Source organism: Phascolarctos cinereus, unplaced genomic scaffold (genome assembly GCF_003287225.1).
Source record: "Phascolarctos cinereus isolate Bilbo 61053 unplaced genomic scaffold, phaCin_HiC Scaffold_726;HRSCAF=1367, whole genome shotgun sequence".
NCBI lineage: Eukaryota > Metazoa > Chordata > Mammalia > Diprotodontia > Phascolarctidae > Phascolarctos > Phascolarctos cinereus.
This window is the reverse complement of record NW_027556098.1, coordinates 376602179-376625568: the sequence shown is the minus strand read 5'-3', so window position 1 is coordinate 376625568 and position 23390 is coordinate 376602179.

Below are 23390 nucleotides of genomic sequence, written 5' to 3'. Positions count from 1 at the left end.
GTAAAGGAAAATTTTCATTTGTTTGACTTAGTTTATGAAGAGCCCTTCCTCAGGTGGAGGGGGCCGATGGGTGAAGAGATGAATGATTACGATCCCCGTTGAGGAAACCGAGGTCAAGATGTGCCAGGCACTGCTGTCAGCCCTCGACATACATGCATTATCTCATCTTATCCTAATGACGATTCTGGGAGCTAGGAACTATGGTGATCCCTGTTTTACAGCTGCCTTCGTGAGGCTAGGTGTCAAGGAGGAGAGATGAGGTTCTACCCCCTACATTACCACATTTGCTCAGAATCTTCTCCCTCTGAAATGTCCTCAAGAGCCTTATGCCCTTCTATCCACTTTGGCCCATTGAAATCCTACCCACACATCAAGGCTCAGCTCAGATGTCAACTCCAGGTTGCAGTCTCTAATTACTCTGGCCAGCACCGGCCTTTCTCTCCTCTCTATACCCATGGTGTTATTTTATTGTTTTTGTTTGTTTGTTTGTTTGTTTTGGCTAGGCAATGGGGTTAAGTGACTTGCCCAGGGTCACACAAGCTAGTAAGTGCTATGTGTCTGAGGCTGAGGCTGGATTTGAACTCAGGTCCTCCTGAATCCAGGGCTGGTGATCTATCCACTGCACCACCTAGCTGCTCCTTGTTTTTGTTTTTTTTTTTACACTCCCCCTATTGCATTGATGACATTTGCCTTAGAATATAGTAACCTGTTTGTTGTTGAGTCATTTTTCAGTTGTGTCCAACTCTTCATGACCCCATTTGGGGTTTTCTTGGCACAGATTTTAGAATGGTTTGCCATTTCCTTCTCTAGCTCATTTTACAGATGAGGAAACGGAGGCAAACAAGGTTAAGTGACTTTCCCAAGGTCACACAGCTAATAAGTATCTGAGGCTAGACTTGCAGGCGACCGGCTCAGTGTTCTACCCACCAGGCCACCTAGATGCCTACTGTAGGTACTTAATAAATGCTTGCTTCCTTCTAGAATAACTCAGTTCTAGCATCTTAGATGTCTCTCAAGGCTTATGGGTCTTCAGAATCTTAGGCATAGCACACCAGCTGGTATTAAAGATATTTGACTTGTGGTCTACTGTTACTCAGGTCTTTCCCTAACTGGTAGAAATTGTTTGAGGACCAGCATATACTGATTCTTGGGAGACTGCTGAACCACTGTGTCTAATTTTAGCACAAGATGTCCTCGGGTGGGACTTTGTTAGAGAAATTTGTCTTTACTCTGACTCTGTGGTCCTTGCTCAGGGCTAAAAGAGGCAGTACTGCTGGTATCTAACAGCTCACATTTCTGTGAAGTAGACAATAATAATAGGTAGCATTTCTATAGAACTTTAACATTTGCAAAGGGTTTCACAAATTTCATCTCCGTTTATCCTCACAAGATGGAGGGGAAGGTGTGATGATCGTGCCCATTTTACAGATAAGGAAACTTGCCCAGAGTCACACAGCTAGTTAGTGTCTGATGCCGGATTGGAGCTCAGGGCTGCTCATTCCAGGTCTAGTGCTCTATCCAAGAGGGACATCTGCTGCCTCAAGGGCTACAACTGTGACTGCTTCTATTGACAAGTAGGAGAACTGGAGCAAAGGGGATATTTGAAAAGAACATTGAAATGGGAGCAAAAAGTGCCGCCTTTGCTCCTAATTAGCCTCATCTTTCTTCACTGTTCTCTAAGGTTCCTTTCAGCTATAACATTCTGCTTTCTAACATTCCATGTCCTAAGGGCCCTCCCAGCTCTGACCTTCTGTGTCCTAAGGGCCCTCCCAGCTCTGACCTTCTGTGTCCTAAGGGCCCTCCCAGCTCTGACCTTCTGTGTCCTAAGGGCCCTCCCAGCTCTGACCTTCTCTGTTCTAAGGGCCCTCCCAGCTCTGACCTTCTGTGTCCTAAGGGCCCTCCCAGCTCTGACCTTCTGTGTCCTAAGGGCCCTCCCAGCTCTGACATTCTCTGTTCTAAGGGCCCTCCCAGATCTGACCTTTTGTATCCTAAGGGCCCTCCCAGCTCTGACCTTTTGTGTCCTAAGGGCCCTCCCAGCTCTGACCTCCTGTGTTCTAAGGGCCCCAGCATTCTAAGAAGTGGTGTCCCCCTTCTCCCTGACTCTCTGGCCCACTCCCTATATCCCAGCCTTGAAGGCACCCCCTCCCACATACATGCTTTGCTCCCCAGTCTGTAGCTTCCTCTGACAAACATTTTCCATCACTGTTCTGGTGCAGAGCAGGTTACAGGTGAAAACAATCTCAGAGGTTTCCGTTCTCTGGGTCCTCCCACTGTCTGGTTATTTATTGCCCCTGCCCCTGAGTAAGTTCCCTGCCCAGGATACAGACTTAGGAGTTCAGAACACCTAGCACTGTCCTTCCATGGCGGGCCAGTTCTAGCTTGGTCTGGATGGCCCAAGGCTGGTCTTTTCATCTTGGAGTTCCTTGAGGCTCCATTCTGCCCCCTGCTCCCCCTGGCCAGGGCATGCCCTGATCCATGCAGCTCTCCAGACAAAGTCTGCAGAGGCAGCACGGTACAGTTGAGAGAATGATGACCCTACAGATTTTACAATCAGATGATCTGGATTCAAACCCTATCTCTGATACTATCTGTGTGACCTTGAGCAACTTTCTTAACCTCTCTGGGTCTCAACTTCCTATCTGTACCGTGAGGCAGTTGGACTAAATGGGCTTTGGGGGAGTCCTTTCCAGTTCTAGATCTGTGAAGCTGTGATTCTTTCCCTCCGTGAGTAACCAGCACCACCTGTCCCTGTTGTCAGAGCAGAGAATATAGCCTCGGCCTGCCACTTTGGGGCTATGGACAGCCTCTGAACCTGATCTGTAACATACGTTGTTATGAACATCAGTTATCTGCCAATTAACAAACTTTCTTAGGAAAATCACTCTCACTGAGCCTCAGCTTCCTCATGCATAAAATTAGAAAGCTGGACTAGAACGGGAGGGGCGGGGACCTAGACTAGACGCTCTCTAAGAGTCATTTCATCTCTCAGTCTCCATTCTAAAGTTCATCCTAGCTCCGTATTCTGAGCTCTAAGTCCGTCCTGGCTCGGACATCTCTCAGCTCTGGGCATTTTCTTTGGCTGTCTCCTACACCTGTCTCTTTGGCTGTCTCCCTCCTCCATTTGTCCCACTGACCTCCCTGGATCCCTTTAAGTCCCAACTAAAAGCCCACCTCCTACAGGAAGCCTTCCCCAGCCCCTCTCAATCTCAGTGCCTTCTCTCAGTTCATTATTTCCTATTTATCCTATACAGAGCTTGTTTTCTCTATATTTGTTACCAGTTGTCTCTCTTGTTAGATTGTAAGGTCCTTAAGGGTCTTCTGCCTCTTTTTGTATCTTAGCACAATGTTTAGCACATAACAGGTGCTTAATAAATGTTTATTGATTGATTGGTTCTATATTCTGAGACTTCCCCCTAGCTCTGACATTGTGTCTTAAGGGCTCCCCCAGCTCTGACATCCTCTGTTCTAAGGGCCCTCCCAGCTCTGACATCCTGTGTTCTAAGGGCCCTCCCAGCTCTGACATTCTGTGTTCTAAGGGCCCTCCCAGCTCTGTCAGCCTGTGTTCTAAGGGCCCTTCCAGCTCTGACATTCCCTTTTCTGTGGTTTTCTCTGTCTCTGACATTCTGTCTCATAAGGGTGTTGAACACACAATAGCAGTACCAGTCATCCTCTCTAGGGAAGCTGGCACCAGGTCTGCAGCTCTCAGCAGGATCTCCTCTCCGAGGAGAGGGACTGGTACAACCTCCATAAACAGGCAATTCAAACCTGCAGCTGTGAGGCCAGGTGCTAAGGGAGAGAGTGGGACAGGAAATGAGGCTGCCATTTCCCACTCTCCTTTCTTATTTGTTTGAGAAGCAACTTCACTTTCTAAATTGGTCATTGTAACTGGGGCCCACCCGGCCTTGAGGCCTCCTGTGGGAGAAAACTGAAGGGGAAGAGGAAGGCTGGGCAAGGAGAGGGCTCCTCTGAGCCCTGGTGGAGAGCTTCGGGTGCGTGATGGGAGCAGGTGGACCTGGCCTGGAGCAACCGCAGTACCGGCCAACATTCAGCTCCTTGTTTAGTGGGGTGGCCAGCCAACCGTGGCTCCTGGGTGTGTCAGGCGGCTTGGGCCATTGGCTTAGTACCATTCTAGACACAAATTGCCTCCAGGGTGGTCATTATGAATACCAATAGTCAATCAACCAACAAGTTACCCAGGCAAGTCATTTCCCTCTCTTGACTCAGTTTACTTATCAATAAAATGAGAGTATTGAACCTGATTGAACACTAAGGGGACATCCAACTCTTAACCTTCAGGTCTGTCAGGGAAATTGGGCTGGATGGTCTCTAAGGGCCCTCCCAGATCTGACATTCTGTGTTCTAAGGGCCCTCCAACTCTGACATTCTGTGTTCTAAGGGCCCGCCCCTTCCAGTTCTGACTCCTCTTTTCCAGCATTGTGTTCTGTGGTGCCTTACAAAGGTGACGTTCTTTGATTCATACAAACCAGGCGTCTCAGCCTCAGCCAATTGGTAGAGGTGTGCCATTGCTGTTTCTGACTATTCTAAGCATCCCAGACTTCTTTTGACTAGAGACTGGCCCCTCATGGCCCTCCACCTGACCATGTAATGAGAGCTGGCATCTCTATTTGCAGAGCCCTTTATATACATTACCTCATTTGACCTCCATAACAACCCTGGGCAGTAGGAGGTGCTCAGCCACACGGCAGATGGTATATCCTATTTTATAGAAGAGGAACCTGAAGAGAGCAAAGCGATGCAGAGCCAGCTGGTGAGCTGCGGAGGGGATTCCCAAGCCAAGCCTCTCCTGAACCTTTCCCAATCCAGGACTTTGCCCACCGTACTGCTAGACAACCTTTGTCATTCTGCTCTTCCCATCCTTGGGGCCACAACAGTTGGGGTGTCTGATAGAAAAGTGGACTGAACAGTAGATTAAGAGGTGGGTGAGATTTAAGGGGTCAGGGCTCTTTCCAGAAAATTTTTCTGAAGGCTCATACACATGCCAAAATAGAATGGTTTATATGACAATAGAATGTCAGAGTGAAAAAAAACCAAGGGTGTTGGATGTTAAAATATAGACTCTCAGAGACTGAAAGGAGCCTCAGAACATGGAATATCAGAGCTGGGAGGGGCCTTAGAACACAGGATGTCAGAGCTGGGAGGGGCCTTAGAACACAGAATGCCAGAGCTGGGAGGGGCCTTAGAACACAGGATGTCAGGGCTGGGAGGGCTCTGAGAACACAGGATGTCAGAGCTGGGAGGGGCCTTAGAACACAGAATGCCAGAGCTGGGAGGGTCCCTAGAACACAGGATGTCAGGGCTGGGACAGATCCTAGAGAACAGAACATGAATGCTGGAAGGACATTTTAGAACATAGAAGATGATGGCTAAAAAGGGACTCGAGAACATCAAATGATAAAACACAGATGGTTTGAGGCGGAGCAGATCCTGGAACATAGACTGTCAGAACTTTCCCTCCTTTGCCCTGCTGTCCTGTTCACTCTCCTAGCCTGGACCTCTGGCCTCTTTGGCCCTCGGACAAGGGGTGGCCTTTCTTCATCAGTTCCTGTAGTGACCTAAACCCTTCTGCAATTTCCCCTTCGAGCCTGTGTTTCTCTCTGTATAAAATAAGGAGCTGGATTAGTTGCTTACACAGAAACTTGTGACCTTATACAAGTTACTTCCTCTCTCTGGGTTTGAGTTTTCTAATCTCTCATTTGGGGGAGAGTTAGACTAGATTGTCTCTAGATTGTCCCCTGTCAGTTCTGACTCCTATGACCCATGAGTTTCAATACTTATTTTCCTTATCTGTGAAATGGGAATAACCATGGCATCTACCTCCTAGGGGTTTTGTGCCATTCAGATGAGATAGTATTTGTTAAAAGGCTTAGCTCAGTGCCTGGCACATAGTAGGTGCTTTATAAAGACTTATCTTCCCAGCTCCCTTCCTCTATGAGTTGCCTTGGAACAGAGCCTTTTGCATAGAACTGGAAAAGCAAAAAAAGCAATAATAACGGTTAGCATTTACATAGGGCTTTATGATAGAACTTTACAAATACTATTTCAATTGATCTTCACAACAACTCCAGGAAGGGAAGGGAATAAACATTTAGATAGTACCTACCGTGTGCTGGGCACTGTGCTGATAGCTTTACAAATATTATCTCCCCTGACAGCCTTATCTGCTGTGCCTCACATTTATAGACTAACACTGGAGTGTGCTCGTAAATGTTTCACTACTGGATCTGAACACCACAACCACCAAAAATGTACATAGGGCAGATTTTTAAGTTAAATCTGCATTATTAACATTTTCCCATCACTTTCTTAAATCTAGACAGTCAATAGATCGAGGCCTGATTTATAACATTGGCCAATTTTTGTGCTATGAATGCTCACACTGAAAATTTGACAATTAACTTTCCCTAGTGGATATGAGAGCTGCTTGTTTTTTCAGTGTTTCCCACTCCTTGTGACCCCATTTGGAGTCTTCTTGGCAAAGATACTGGAGTGGTTTGACATTTCCTTCTTCGGCTCATTTGACAGATGAGAAAACTGAGGCCAACAGGGTGATGTGACTTTCCCAGGCTCACACAGCTAAGTAATTGAGGCTGGATTTGAACTCAGGAAAATGAATCTTCACTCCAGGCCTAGTGCTTTGTGCACTATGGCACCACCTAGCTGCCCCAGAGAGCCAGACTTCCCTGCAAAATCCCTGAAAAGCTAAAAAGTGCCTTCTGCATACTAGACCCCATCGAAGTCTTACACCTACTCAAAGCAGGGCTACAAACATTATTATCTCAAATTTTACATCTGAAAAAAGTAAGGCTGCCACAGGGATTTCCTGGGGCCAGCTAGGATCCTTGGCTCTACACAACACAAAATGACCCTTGAAGTCTTTTTTTTCTTTTTTTTTTTTGCAATTGGGGTTAAGTGACTTGCCCAGGGTCACACAGCTAGTAAGCATCAAGTGTTTGGTCTGAGGCCAGATTTGAACCCAGGTACTCCTGACTTCAGGGTCGGTGCTCTATCCACTGCGCCACCTAGCTGCCCTGACCCTTGAAGTCTTTGGAGGGGTGCAAACCAAGAGCTGCCCAAGGTCCAGTTGAGGGGCCCTGGCAGTTTTCTTGGGAGAGGTGGTTTTTCCAATGGACTTTAAAGGAGAAGTAGGATCACCACGGGTCCATTGCCAATAGCCCACGGATTATCAGGGAGCACAAGGCCTGGATCTTTTCCATCTCTAAAGCTAATGTTCCACAGAAAAGGTCAGGGTACATAATGCCCTTTCCAAATTCATTCCGTATTCATCAAGAACTCTGTATTTCAACCAAACTGAACTGCTACTTTGATGTTCTCTGGACTTACATTCCCATTTCTCACCTCCATATATTTGCCCAAGCTGTTCCCCAGACCTGGAAGGCCCTCCCCACACTGTACCCCCTCCTTCTCATCTCAGTATCTCAGAAACTTGTCTACCCTCAAGGCTCAGCCTAGATGCTACTTCCTTTGTGAAACCTGTTTGATATCTCTGGTCGCTGATGATCTCTCCCTCTTCCATTCACCTCGTGTTTACTTATCTGGGGTGTATGGGATGTTCAGGGAGGACTACCAGTTCTGGTGGGAGGGCTTCTCAGAGCTGCCCATTCACCTTGGTGTCCAGAGATTACCCGCCTCTCACTGGCGGCTCTCGGAAGCTGTAGCACGGGCGCTGGCCACGCTCTGGTAAGCCATCTCAGCAGCAGCCACAACACAACACAACAATTGTTTCAGTAGACAGACTAAGCCAGATGGAGAGTAGCCAACAGGCCTCCAACCTGTTGGTGAGTTAGGGGGATGCCTACCCCAAGCATGTGAAGACTCACCCCCACCAGTGGAATGGGCGGATGAGAACAATTTGTTCTAACCACCATGAAGGTGGCTGAAGGGGTTCCCCTCCCCCTTTAACCTCCAGGATCAAATATAAAATTTTCTTTGGGGCATTTAAAGGCCTTCATAATCTGGCTCCCTCCTATCTTTCCAGTCCTCTTACATCTTATTCACCCCCATGGATTCTGGGATTCAGTGATGCTGCCTCCTTGTCCAAGACTCTCCATCTCCCAACTCTGGGTATTTTTTTTTCTGGAGGCAATCAGGATTAAGTGACTTACCCAGAGTCACACAGCTGGATTTGAACTCTGGTCCTCCTGACCCCAGGGTCAGTGCTCTATCCACTGCACCACCTAGCTGTCCAAGTTTGGGCATTTTTGATAACTGTCCCCCCATGCCTGGAATGCTCTCTCCTCACCTAAATCTCTTGGCTTTCCTAACTTCCTTTAAATCCCAATTAAAATCCTACTTTCTATGGGAAGACTTTCCTGATCCTTCTTTTTATTTATTATTTTATTTTTATTATTATTATTATTATTATTATTGCTTTATTTATTTTTAGTTTTCAACATTCAGTTCTACAACCTGATCCTTCTTAGTGCCAGTGCCTTCCTGCTATTGATTATCTGTGATTAATAAATATAATAAGAGCTGGTATCCATATAGTGCCTACTGTATCCCACTTAGTCAATAAATATTTATTACATACCCACTGTGCACCAGGCGCTATGCTAAGATACAAAAAGAGGCAAAAGACAGTCCCTGCCCTCAAGGAGCTCACAGTCCTAATGGAGGAGACAGCATGCAAACAGATATATACAAACAAGGTATATACAGGACAAATGGGAAATAATTAAGAGGAAAGGCCCTGGAATTACGAGGGGTTGGGGAAGGCTTCCTGTAGGAAGTGGGACTTTAGTTGGGACTTAAAGGAAGCCAGGGAAGCTAGGAGGCAGAGATGAGAAAGAGGAGCATTCCAGGCACAGAGCGGAGAGGTGGAAGGTCTTGTTTGTGGAACAGCCAGGAGGCTGGTGTCACTGGGTCAGAGTACATGTATAAGGAGTAAGGCGTAAGAAGACTGGAAAGATGAAGGTGGGGATGGGCTTGGAACACCAAACAGAGGATTTTGTATCTGATCCTCAGGATAAAAGGAACCACTGTAGTTTAGGGGGTGATATGGTCAGACTTGAACTTTAGGAAAATCACTTTTGGTGTATGAATGGAGGACAGATTGGAGTGCAGGGAGACTCGAGGCAGGCAGAGCCACAAGCAGGCTACTGCAGTAGGAGAGGTGTGAGGTGATGAGGGCTCGCACCAGAGTAGGGGCAGTGTCAGAGGAGAGAAGGGGGATTATATTCAGATGTTCCAAAGGTGAACTGGACAGGCCCTGGTGACAGATTGGGGGGTGGGGGAGGATAGCGAGGAGTCAAATTTGACCCCTCTGTTTCAAGCCAAGGGACTGGGAAGATGGTATTGCCCTATAGTAATAGGTAAGTTAGGAGGGGAGGAGAGTTTGGGGGGAAATAATGAGTTCTGTTTTGGACATGTTGAGTTTAAGATGACTATTGGACATCCAACTTGAGATGTCTGAAAGGCTGTTGGAGATTCAAGATTGGAGGTCAGTAGAGAGGTTGGGGCAGGATAGGAAGATCTGAGAATCATCAGCATAGAGAAAGCCATTAAATTCATGGGAGCTGATGAGATCACCAAGTGAATTAATATAGAGGAAGAAGAGAAGAGGGTCCAGAAACAGAACCTGAGACATGTTCAGTCGTTTTAGTCATGTCTGACTCTTTGTGAACCCATTTTCTTGGCAATGATACTGGAATGATTTGCATTTCCTTCACTGGCTCATTTTACAAATAAGGAAACTGAGGCAAACAGGGTGAAGTGACTTGCCCAGAGTAACAGCTAGTAAGTGTGTGAGCACAGATTTGAACTCAGAAAAATGGGTCTTCCTGATTCCAGGCCTAGCATTCTATCCGTTGTGCCACCTACCCCGGGACACCTATGGTTAAAGGCCATGATCTGGATGAGGATCCGGGAGAGGAAACTGAGAAGGAATAGCGTACTAGTTAGGAAGAAAACCAGGAGAGAGTGGTGTCCCAAAAACCTAGAGAATGAAAGCATCAAGGAGGAGGGGATTATCAATGGTATCAACAGCTGCAGAGAGGTCAAGGAGAATGAGGATTGAGAAAAGGCCACTGGATTCAGCAATTAAGAGATCATCAGAGCCAACATGACAAAACAGGAAAATGATAAATGTTGGAGAAGATGTGGGAAAATTGGAACACTAATGCATTGTTGGTGGAGTTGTGAAATGATCTAACCATTTTGGAGAACAATTTGGAACTATGCCCAAAGGGCTACAAAAATGTGCATACCCTTTGACCCAGCAATAGCACTTCTAGGGCTATATCCCAAAGAGATCACACAAATGGGAAAAGGACCCACATGTACAAAAATATTCATAGCAGCTCTTTCTGTGGTGGCAAAGAATTGGAAATTGAGAGGACGCCCATCCATTGGGGAATGACTGAGCAGGTTGTGGTATATGAATGTAATGGAATACTATTGTGCTGTAAGAAATGACGAACAGGCTGACTTCAGAAAAACCTGGAAAGACTTGTATGGTCTGATGCTGAGTGAAGTGAGCAGAACCAAGAGGACTTTGTACACAATAACAGCCACATTGTGTGATGACTAATATTGTTAAACTTAACCCTTCCTCAGCAATACAAGGATCTAAGACATCTCCAGAGGCCTCATGATGGAAAATGCCATCCACATCCAAAGAAAGAACTATGGAAGTTGAACTGCTATCATTTTTTCCCCTTCTGTTGAGTTTTGTTTCCTCTTTCTGATGGTTCCTCCTACTGGTTTTAATTTTTACTTACAACTTCACTAATGTGAAAATATGTTTAATAGGAATGTAAATGTACAGACTATATCAGATTGTGCACCATCTTGGGGAGGGTAGAGGGGAGGAAGGGGGAGAGAAATTTTAAACTCAAAAACATATGCAAGTGATTGTTGATAAATCAAAATAAATTAATAAAATAAAAAAATGAAAAAAAGAAAGAGGAGGGGACGGGAGAGGGGGAGAGATCAAAGAAGGAAGGGAAGGAAGCAAGGAGGGAGGGAAAAAAAGAAAGGGTACTCGGCAACTAGGTGGCACAATGGATAGAGTGCTGAGTTTACAGTCAGGAAGACCCGATACAGATCTGGCCTCAGTCACTTACTGGCTGTGTGACCCTCAGCAAGTCATCAGCCTCTATCTGCCTCAGTTTTATCAACTGCAAAATGGGAATGAACAATAGCATCTATCTCCCAGAGTTGTTTGAGGATTAAATGAGATAATATTTCTAAAGTGCTTGGCACAGTGCCTGGGACAGAGTAGATTCTTAATAAATGTTTATTTCTTCCTTCCATCTCTACCCTCAAAAAAAAATATCATCAGTAACTTCGGAGAGAGAAGTGTCGGTGGAGTGATGAGCTTAGAAGCTGGATTGTAAGGGGTTAAGAGAGTGAGAGGAGAGAAAGTGAAGGCACCTATTGTAGACCGCCTTTCAAAAAGAGTTTAGTTCCAAAGGGCAGAAGAGATATAGGACCACAGTTAGTGGGGATGGAAGTGAGAGTTTTTTGAGGATGGGGGAGATATGGGCATGTTTACAGGCAGCAGAGAATGATCCAGTAGAGAAGGAGAGATTGAAAATAAACAAGACAGTGGGAATGATAGAGGAGGCAATCTGTTGGAGAGACAGGATGGGATGGGATTGCTTTTCAGGCTAACCAAGAGTTAAGGAGTAAGGCTGCATATGAGGCAGTGGATGAGGAGATAGTGGCAAGAAGGCATGAGTGATGGGAGATGAAGAAAAGAGAAGAGGGCGTTCACAGCAAATGGCCTCAATTTTTTTGTATAATATGAGGTAAGGTTCTCAGCTGAGACAATGGGGGAGCCATGGGAGGTCTGAGGAGGAATGAAAAGGTTTGGAAAAGTGTTGGGAACAGTGAGATAGTGAGGTGATAAGGGAGGTATCATAGGATTGCCTTGCAGCGGAGAGGGCCCAGGTGAGGTTGTATAACATAAATTTGTAATGGACCCAATCAGAACAGTTGAATGATTTTTTTCCCCATCTTCATTCAGCGGGAGTCAATTCAGTTCAGCTCAATAAATGTTTATTAATCACCGACTATGTGCCAGGCACTATTCTGAACTCTGGGGATAGAAAAACAATTATCCCTGTTCTCAAGGAGCTTACATTCCATTAGGAGAGTCAATATGTATGCATAGAGAGGTATATGCAAAATTTTAAAGGTAAGCATTTTTGTTTGTTTGATTTTTTTTTTTGGTAGCTGTGCCAAGGGACAGAATGGAGAGACATTGCCCTGAGGAACAGTAAAGGGTCAGAAAATAGACAATGATTCTACCAAGGAAACTGAGAAGGAACAGTTAGACAGGAAGGCAGAGAACCAGGAGAGAAAGGTGTCATAGAAACAAAGGAAAGAGAAAGTATCTAAAAGGAAGTGGCGGTCAGTAGGGAGAGCTGCCTAAATGCGTCCTAGAAGGATGAGTACTGAGCTTTACTATAAAGAGCTCCTTGGTTGTGGGAATTTGTTTGGCTTGACTAGGTGTATTTGTTACAAGGCTTTTCTTCTCTTTTTCCCCTGGGGGAAAGTGGGAGGGAGAGGAAATAATTTGTTGTTAATTTAAAAAAAAAAAACAAAAAAAAGTTTTTAAAAGAGCTCATTAGTTGGAGGGGGTAGCCAGGTGCTGTAGTGGATAGAGAACTGGGCCTGATGTATGGAAGATCTGAATTCAAATCTGGCCTCAGACACTTACTAGCTGTATGACCCTGGGCAAGTCACTTCACCCTGTTTGCCTCAGTTTCCTCATCCCTAAAATCAACTGGAGAAGGGAATGGCAAACCAGTCTAGTATCTTTGCCAAGAAAACCCCGAAAGGGGTCACGAAGAGTCAGACAACAACTGAACAACAACTATTTATGGTGGAGAGAAAGTTGGCCCAGCAGTCAGTAGGACCTAGGTTCAAGCACCCCCTCAGCCGTCTACTGGTTGTGTGGTCCTCGAAGTGGCCCACACTCCTCTTTAAGGGGCCCATCAGCATTGGTAGACAAGAGTCTCTCTCTGAGAGCTCCCTACATCAGATCCAATTAAAAAGCAAGACAAAAAGGCCATTGTTAACCTTGGAGAGGATGGTTTCAGAAGAGTAGCAGGGTGGGAAGCCAGACTACAAGGGCTTGAGCACTGAGTAGAGAAAGCAAGTGTGGACCACCCTTTCTAGGAGTTTAGCAGCTACAGTTTGGAAGAGACAGAGGCTGATAGGCATGAAGGGAATGTCTGGGGCCCAGGCCAAGGGAAGGTTTTCTAATATGGGGTAGAACTTGAGCATGGATGTAAGCAACCAGCAAGAGATGGAAGATGGCAGAGTGAGAATCATCATGGAGAAAAGACCCCTAAAGAGAATGGAGAGGATGGAGCCATCTCTTTGTCTACTCTGGGAGTGAAGGAGAAGAGAATGGGTTAAGATGTAGAGAATTTTTGAAGGGGAGAGAAGGGAGAGATGAAGGAATTCAGGAGAGAGAGTGTCTTAGGGTATTGGAGAGGAGGTTCCATTCCAGCTCAGACACTAGCTGCGTGACCCTAGCCAAGTCACTTTACCTCAGTGAACCTCGGTTTCTTATCTGTAAAATGAATGGTAGGAACTCAATGGCGTTTAAGGTCCCTTTAAGCTAGCAGTGTGCTGGTAGATGTTTAATGACCAGGCTCTGAAACAGGAAAAACATTTGCCCATGACACACATTTAAATTTAATCTGCATTTTCTCCATCACTTTCTTAAATCTACTCAATCAATCACGCCCTGATTTGCAGTGTTCACCTCATTCTGAAGCATGAATACTCACAGTGAAAACTCAACAATCAATTCCAGACAGTTTGAGCTGGCTATAGCACCCTCCTGCTTCCAGCCCTAAATCTACGAGCCTCTAGTAGCCTCAATCTTTTCAGTACAGCAAAAGCCAAGATGACCTTGGAGAGGAGGGAGCTGGGTGGGGTGAAGTTGGAGGCTTGAGGAGGAAGTTTGGACTAGCCATCTGGCTAGTGGGACTGAGGCAGATCAGGGAAAAAGAAAAGGATCCTGCCCAGTTGAGCTGAGGTGACACAAATCTGAAGTGGACCCAGTCAAGAGAGCAGCATGATGTCTTCCAGCGGCGCTGAGAGGCTCAGGAGAGTGAGCAGAAGGCGGATGGTGGAAGGTGATGCCGGGCTGAGAACCAACCAATCATGAATGGTGGGAAAGTACAGGGCCCAGGGAGTCAAGGATGGGAGATCCGAAGTATTGTCCAACTGGTTAACAGTCAAGGCTGTATACTCTTCCCCCTCACCTCCATGTTCTCTCTTCCTTCAAGCCTCAGCTCAAATCCCGCTTTCTGCAAGAGGCCTTTCCTAGTCTCTGTCCCTCCACTCCTCCCCACTCCTGTTGCTGGTTCCTTCCCTCTGAGATGATCTCCTATTTACACTGTATCAATGTGTACGATTTGTATGTGTGTATGTGGTAGTACTTATATACATATACATACATATATGTGTGTGTGTGTTATTAGCGTATTGTTCGTCCTAATAGACAGTGAGATCCCTCAGAACAAGGACTAATTTCACCTTTCTTTGTATTTGCAGGATATGACATAATGCCTTGCATACAGTAAATGCATAATAAAAGTTGGAGTAGTGGTTAGAGGAGGAGGAGGAGGAAGAGGAGAATGGAGGCTAGTGATGGACAGAAAGAACAAAGAGGATTTATTCCCTTTCTCGCCCTGACAGTCGGCACCTAGGAGAGAACAGGCTGCCTTTGCAGAGGAGGATTAAATGGAGTGGGGCTGTCCCTGGAGTGTGTGGGGATGGGGGAGATACGGGCAGAGCCCTGGATTTAGGGTTAAGGACACCGAGGTCCATTTATCTCTCTGACACTGACTTCTGATGTGATTCAGCCCTTTTCTGGGTTTTGCTTATCTCACCTGTCAAATGGGACCTGTCAAATAATCCTGACTCCTACCTACCCCACAAGGCTGCTTCGAGGACAGCAGTTTCATAAATTATCAAGTGCTCTGTCAGGTCTGCAACTGACTTTCAGTTGGATGATTTCCCAGAAAAATAATCACTCCTGTTTAAAAGGTACTTTCACATCCCCACGCCTTCATCGTCTGGGCTTTACAATATCCTTGGGAAGTGAAAGCATTATTATCCTCATTTAACACGAAAGAACCAAGAAGGAAGGTCTGTGACTTTCCCAAGGTCTTACATCTAAATAGTCAGGAGGGCTGGACCTAAGCTGGGACCTCCTGGCTCCCAGTCCAAAGCCCTTCCTTCTCCAAGACGATGTCAGGCATCCCTACAAGACAGGACCGGGGACGCTCAGAGCCGTAGAAGGGCCGAATTGCGCAGACAGAAGAGGAAACTCTTTCAGCAGCTGGGGCTCGGTGGGTAGTGGGGGGCAGACCAGCTGTGAGTGGGCGTCAGCATCATCGTGGAACCCAGCCCCGGCCCAGCCCTGTTTCCTAGTAACTGAGGCAGCTGGGTCTCTGCTGGGGTTGAGGGCAGGCAGCGTGGGGGCGTGGGGGAGCGAGCGAGAGAGAGCGTACGAGTGAGAGTTTGTGACGGGTCAGGCGCCCTCAGTCCCTGGCGGCAGGTGAGTGGGTGTCGAGGAAAGGGAGGCAGAGGAGAAAACAGGACGCCGCAGAGATCAGATTACTCACCTGCAGCTGCCTTGCTGGGGCTAATAAAAGAGGCAAACTTCCTGTTGTTTCTTCATTACCACCATTCTCCTCCCCCAGCCCCAGCCCCAGCCCCAGCCCAGCCCAGCCCCAGCCCCAGCCCCAGTCCAGCCCCGAGGCAGCTGCTGTGGCAAGAGAGAAGGCAGAGCCTTTGACACGCCATCCCTCGGCAGACCCAAGTGCATTGGTCACTAGAATGCTGGCCTGCAAAGGCACCAGCAAGGAGATGGCTATTCTGCAAGCAGCCTGGAGACAGTGAAAGTCAGAGCTGGGAGCTCTTAGAACATAGCATGTCAGAGCTGGGGAGGGCCTTTAGAACACAGAATGTCAGAGCTGGGAGGGAGCCTTAGAAGACAGGCTGTCATAGATAGGAGGAACCTCAGGACGCAAAATGTCAGAGTTGGGAGGGAGCCTTAGAACACAGGATGTCAGAGCTGGGAGGGCCTTTAGAACACAGAATGTCAGAGATGGGAGGGAGCCTTAGAACACAGGATGTCAGAGCTGGGAGGGCCTTTAGAACACAATGTCAGAGCTGAGAGGGAGCTTTAGAACACAGGATGTCAGAGCTGGGAGGGGCCTTAGAACACAGGATGTCAGAGATGGGAGGGGCCTTAGAACACAGGATGTCAGAGCTGGGAGGGCCTTTAGAACACAGAATGTCAGAGCTGGGAGGGAGCCTTAGAAGACAGGCTGTCATAGATAGGAGGAACCTCAGGACGCAAAATGTCAGAGTTGGGAGGGAGCCTTAGAACACAGGATGTCAGAGCTGGAGGGCCTTTAGAACACAGAATGTCAGAGATGGGAGGGAGCCTTAGAACACAGGATGTCAGAGCTGGGAGGGCCTTTAGAACACAATGTCAGAGCTGGGAGGGAGCTTAGAACACAGGATGTCAGAGCTGGGAGGGGCCTTAGAACACAGGATGTCAGAGCTGGGAGGGCCCTGAGGGTACAAAATGTCAGAAAACCAAATTTGACAATAGAAAGGAACCTCAGAACATGAGATGCTAAAGTAATAATGGTAGTCAACATTCATGTAGTTCTTGAACAGCCTACAAAGTGCCTTTCACATATTATAATTCTATAGTGCTCTCAGGATTACAAAACATTCCTCAAAGCAAGCCTTTTCAAATGGAGCAACTGAGGCCCAGAGAGGGAAAATGATGATCCCATTTTTTATATTCATAACAATTCTGTGAGGTGATAAGGACATCTCTATTTAAAAGCATAATAATTTGTAGTTATATCTTTTTTATATCACTTTTATTTCCAAATCTCTCCTCTTCCTCCTCCTCCTCCTCCTCCTCTTCCTTCTTCTTCTTCTTCTTCTTCTTCTTCTTCTTCTCTTCTCTTCTTCTTCTTCTTCTTCTTCTTCTTCTTCTTCTTCTTCTTCTTCTTCTTCTTCTTCTTCTTCTTCTTCTTCTCTTCTTTCCTTCCTTCCTTCTCCCCCCTTTCTCTCTTCTCCCCCCAGAAAGCCATTCATTGTAATAGAACAAGAAATAAAGAGAAACCAGCACATGAATTTGTGTGATAGTATATATAGTATCCCCTACCTCTTCCAAAAGGCAGGGATGCGTATTTTTCATCTCCTTTTTTCCAGGGATGCTTGGTCACTCTGTTTACAGTGTTCCATTTGGTTTTGTTCTTTTCTTTTCTGCTGTTGTGATCATGGTACGCGTTGTTTTCCTGGTTCAGCCTCCCTCAGTCTTCATCAGTTCATACAAGCCTTTCTATGCTTCTCCAAATTCTCCACATTTGTTACTTCTTATGGCACAGCAATATTTCATTACACTCATGTACCACAATTTGTTTAGCCATTCTCCACTTGATGGGCATCGACCTTGTTTCTAGCTCTTTGCTGCCACAAAAAGTAGGGTGGTCCCACTTTCTAGATAAGCTAAAGCCAATAGTAGCTCGACTGGGGTGACTCACTCAAGATCTCACAGAGCGATAAATAGTAGAACTGAGACTAGATCCCAGGACTTCTATAATTTCAAGCTGGAAGGGATCTTAGAGGTCATCTAGTCCAAGTGCTTAATTTTATAGGTGAGGAAAAGGAGGCCTAGAAAGGGGAAATGATTTATCCAAGGTCACACAAGTAGGTAATAACTTGCAGAGGTATTTGAACCCAAGACCTCCAGCTATTACCTATTATTCTTTCCACTACACCATGTTGTTTGCCTCCAAGTCCAGAGTTCTTTTCCTAATACAACAAGGCCATATTATGGCTTGGCAATCTATTAATTGGCCTAAATATCTGTTTTATTCTGATATTTTATATCTATTTTATTATATCTATTATTATTATTATATATTATCTAATTTATTATAATATAATTTCTCTATTTTAAACCTCTATGATTTTAGCCTATACCATCTCAGGGTAACAAGTGTTCTCATACATGAACCTACAGAAAGACACCATGGTCCCAGCGTTAATCGATAAAATAGGGATTTCTGGTCAAGATGGCTGTCTGAATGACAGGCACATTGTCCAGTTCCCATATACCTCCTCCAGAAAAATCCTTAGGGGGGCTAAGCCTGGCTTTGGCACAAAGCCCCAGTTCAGGAACCAAAATTGGAAAGATGAATAAATCAAAGAAAATACTGACCAATATAAAAAAATTATTCAAATCCAGTGATTCCCCCCAAAGAAGGAAAAAGTAACTGTTAACAACCGCAAGCAGAGAATCAAAGGAAAAGGTAGATTTTCTATCTATAAGCAAGAGAGTAAATGAAATAGACTCTAGAGGAAAGAATTAGAAGAAGAATTAGAATTAGAAGAAAAATAAATATTTCAGAAGGGAAAGTGAAGAACCTTACCCAAGAAATGGACTTTCTTGGGACAGCTAGATGGCACAGTATATAGAGCACTGGCCCTGGAATCAGGAGGACCTGAGTTCAAATCTGGCCTCAGATATTTGACACTAGCTGTGTGACCCTAGGCAAGTTACTTGACCCCAATTGCCTAAAAATAAATAATAGAGGGAGAAATGGACTTTCTGAAAACTAGTCTAGACCAAACACAAATCAATGACTACATGAGAAAGAAAGAAGTATTAGAACAAAATGAAAAGTAGAAAAAATAGAAGAAAACCTAATATATATGATATCAAAGTCAACTGACCTACATACTATATTTCAAGATCTGATCAAGGAGAGATAATTTAAGAATCACTGGACTACCTGACAACCATAATAAAAGAAAAAGCCTGGACACTATATTTCAAGAAACGATAAATGAAAACTGTCTGGATCTATTCAAACAAGAAGACAAAGTAAAGATAGAAAGAATACACTAATCACTTCTTGAAAGAAACCATAAAAGGGAAAAGTCCTAAGGATTTCATAGCTCTAACATAAATCTCCTATGTCTATGAACAATATACTATAAGCAGTTCAAGTGCTAAAGAACCATAGTCAACCGTATAAAATTGCTTACCATTTTAGGGAGGGGGAATGGAGGAAGGTAAGGAGAAAATTTGGAATTAAAAAAAAAGTAAAAGAATATTAAAAATTGTCTTTACATGGAAAAAATAAAATACTATAAAAAAAGAACTATAGTCAATATCACACAAGACTTGACAGTTTCTACTTTAAATGAGAAGAGATCTTTGAGTATAATCTTAGTCAGCCAATTAGTCAACAAACATTTATTAAAGACTTACAATGTGCCAGGTAGGTAGGTGGGGTGGATAGAGTGCTGGACCTGGAGTCAGGAAGACTCTTCTTCCTGAGTTCAAATCCAGCCTGAGACACTTACTAGCTGTGTGACCCTGGGCAAGTCACTTAACCTTGTTTGCCTCAGTTTCCTCATCTGTAAAATGATCTGGAGAAAGAAATGGCCAACCACCCTGGTATCTTTGCCAAGAAAACCCCAAATAGGGTCACCAAGAGTTGGACACAACTGAAACAACTGAATAACAACAACAACAAACGTGCCAGGCATTGTGCCCGGGAATACAAATACAAGAAAAAGAAAGATAGTCGCTGCCCTCAAGGAGCTTACTTTCTAATGGGCAAAGACAACGCAGAAAAGGAAGCTGAAAGGGAGGGTGGGGAGAAGGTGTCTAAGTGGGGGCATGATGGAGGATTCTGGATTGAAACCTGGCAAGAAACAGAGAGATAGATGGCCTTGGTGCCCTTCTTAAATGGAGGTTGTGGAAGGAGGCTTTTTAAAAAATCAGAGGGATGGCCCTCAGGGGCTTTCTACTGTGTAGATTCTGGGGCTAGAATGATCTTCCAAGATTTTTTTTTTTCTGAGCTGTGATAGAAGTGTCCACATTGCAGCTTGGTAAGAAATGAAGAGATGGATGACCTGAACACTCTTCTTAAATATTGAAAAAAAAAAGTTTACAACCAAGTTTACAACTAGTCCTGCAAAGCTAAATATGTAATTTAAAAAGGAAAAAATGGAATAGATGGCTAGCTAACATGCCTAACGAAAACACTAAAATACAAACACAAGAGTCCAGAAAAATCTAGGAAGTTGAGTTGAGTTGAGCAAGCAAGGAGCTATATTATGATGAAGTGCTAACATTGTAATAGTGGGAGAAGAAACAAGTGACCTTTCAGAACCTTACTATCTTCAAAAGGTATTGAGGGTGCTAAATAAGAAAAAAACTCACAGGTCTTGAGAGTGGATTGGTTCTGTTCTGAAGGTTTTAAGGGGAGAAAGAGAAGAGACAGTGGAAAGAAGAATATACAACATACATGGAGGAACGTTTGGAGAGGTTAACATCAGATGAACCTTACTCTTATCTGGAAAAGACCAAGGAGGATTGAACACATGCCCTCATAGACAATTAACAAAACAATAAATCAAGCCCTGATTTGTAACAGTTGCCAATTTTTGAGGTATAAATGTTCATGCTGAAAATTTAACAATCAGTTCCAGTCCATTTAACATAGTTCCAGCACACCCCTGGATATTACCTACCTCCAGTCACAGAGGTGATGATCTCAAGGTTGAGAGAAAACATTAATTTTTGAACATGTGCGCTGTGTGGACTCCATTTGTTTGACTATGGTTATTTGTTAACAGGTTTTTTCCTCTTTCAGTTTTTAATGGGCGAGGAGTTGTAGAGGGAGTAGGAAGTTAATAATAAGTGTTGTTTAAAATGGAGAGATTGTAATGTTTTTAAAAATTCGCAGGAAAAAACATAAGGAAGTTCAGAAGGAAGCATAAGACAAGCAGGACAGTTTTGAAAGGAAAGTGCAAAATTTATTATATGCTTTTTATTTTTAATAGTATTTAATTTTTTCTCTATATGTAGAGACAATTTTTAGCATTGATTTTCACAAATTTTTGAGCTCCAAATTTTTCTCCCTCCCTCCCTTTCCTTCCCTCTTCCTAAAATAGTAAGCAATCTGTATAGGTTATATATGTGCTGTCATGTAAAACTTATTTCCATATTAGTCATAGTTGTGAAAAAAGAAACAGATCAAAAGGGGAAAAAACCAAGAAAAAAATTAAGTGAAAAAAGTATACTTTAATCTGCATTTAGAGTCCATCAGTTCTTTATCTGGATGCGGATGGCATTTTCCATCATAAGTCCTTTGTAATTGTCTTGGACCACTGTATTGCTGAGAAGAGCCGAGTCATTCATAGTTGATCATCACACAATGTTGCTGTCACTGTGTATGTTTTCCTGGTTCTGCTCATTTCACTTTGCATCAGTTCATACAAGTCTTTCCAGGTTTTTCTGAGATCCACCTGCTCATCATTACTTACAGAACAATAGTATTCTATTACATTCGTATACCACAACTTGTTCTGCCTTTCCCCAATTGATGGGCATCCCCTAAATTTCCAATATTTTGCCACCACAAAAAGAGCTGCTACATTTTTGTACATTTTTTATTATATGCTTTTTGAAAAGCAAAAGTAGTATGAAATAGAGAGTAATAATTTCATATAAAATCCTCTTTGTGTTTATTGTGTGTATGGAAATGCTCATTCTTTTGGTGTTTAATTTCAGAATGGAAATTTTTTTTGGTGTTTAAATTCAAAGTAAATAAAAAAATTTAAAAGCAGTATCTACCAGAGTCCCCCGGGTTAGGATAGTTTCCCCCTAAAAGCTAGGGTAAGATTTAAAATAACTACAGACAATATAAAATACTTGGGGGTCTACCTGCCAAGACAAACCCAGGAACTATATGAACACAATTACAAGACATTTTTCACACAAATCAAATCATATCTAAACAACTGGAGAAATTAATTGCTCATGGGTAAGCTAAGTTAATATTAATAAAAATGACAGTGCTACCTAAATTAATTTATTCAGTGCCATACCAATTAAACTACTAAAAATTACTTTATAGAGCTAGAAAAAATGATAAAATTCATCTGGAAGAACAAAAGGTCAAAAATATCAAGGCAATCAATTAAAAAAATGTGAAGGAAAGTGGCCTCGCGGTACCAGGTCTCAAACCGTATTACCAATTTGTAAATTGGTAATAATCAGAACAATCTGGTACTGGATCAGAAAGAGAATGATGGATCAGTGAAATAGATTAGCTATATGACACATAGCAGTAAATGACCATAGTGATCTAGTGTTTGATAACTGCAAAGACCCAGCTTTTGGGGCAAGAACTTGCTATTTGATAAAGACTATTGGGAAAACTGGAAAGCAATTTGGCAGAAACTAGGCATAGACCAACATCTCACACTGTATACCAAGATAAAGTCAAAATGGGCACATGATTTAGACATAAAGGCTTATATCATAAGCAAATTTGGGGTAGCATGAAAAATTACTGGTCAGATCTATGAATAAGGGAAGAATTTATGACCAAACAAGAGAGAGAAAGAGTGTTAGGGAATGTAAAATAGAGAATTTTGATTACATCAGATTAAAAAGGGTTTGCACACCAAACTAATGCAGCCAGGATTAGAAGGAAAGCAGAAAACTGGGGGGAAATTAGTTTCAGCCTTTCTCTGGTAAAGGCCTCATTTCTCAAATATATGAAGAACTAGTCAAATTATAAGAATATGAGTCATTCCCTAATGGATAAGTGGTCAGAAGAAGAAATCAAAGCTATCTATAGGCATATGAAAAAATGTTCTAAATCACTGACAATCAGAGAAATGTAATTTAAAACAACGCTGAGGTACCATCACACCTATCAGATTGCCTAATATGACAGAAAAGGAAAATTGGCAAGTGCTGGAGGAGATGTGGAAAAATAGGAACACTAATGCACTGTTGGTGGAGCTGTGAACTGAACCGACCCATTCTGGAGAGCAATTTGGAACTATGCTATAAAACTGTGCATTACCCTTCAGTCCTAGGTCTGTATCCCAAAGGAATCCTAAAAGGGGGGATGACCTATTTGTGTAAGAATATTTATAGCAGTTCTTTTCGTGGTGACTAACAATTGGAAATTAAGGGGATGTCCATTAATTGGGCATCAATTGGGCAACAGGGCTGAACAAGTCATAATATATATTTGTGATGGAATACTGTTGTGCTGTAAAAAATGACAGAAAAGCCTGGAAAGTCTTATATGAACTAATGCAAAGTGAAGTGAGCAGAACCAGGAGAACATTGTACATAGTAACAGCAATATTGTACAATGAGCAACTGTGAATGACTTAGCTCTTCTCAGCAATACAATAACCCAAGACAATGCTAAAGAACTTGTAATGAAAAATGCTATCCAATTACAAAGAAAGAACTGATGGAGTCTGAATGCAGATGGAAGCATAATTTTTAAACTTTATTTTCTTGA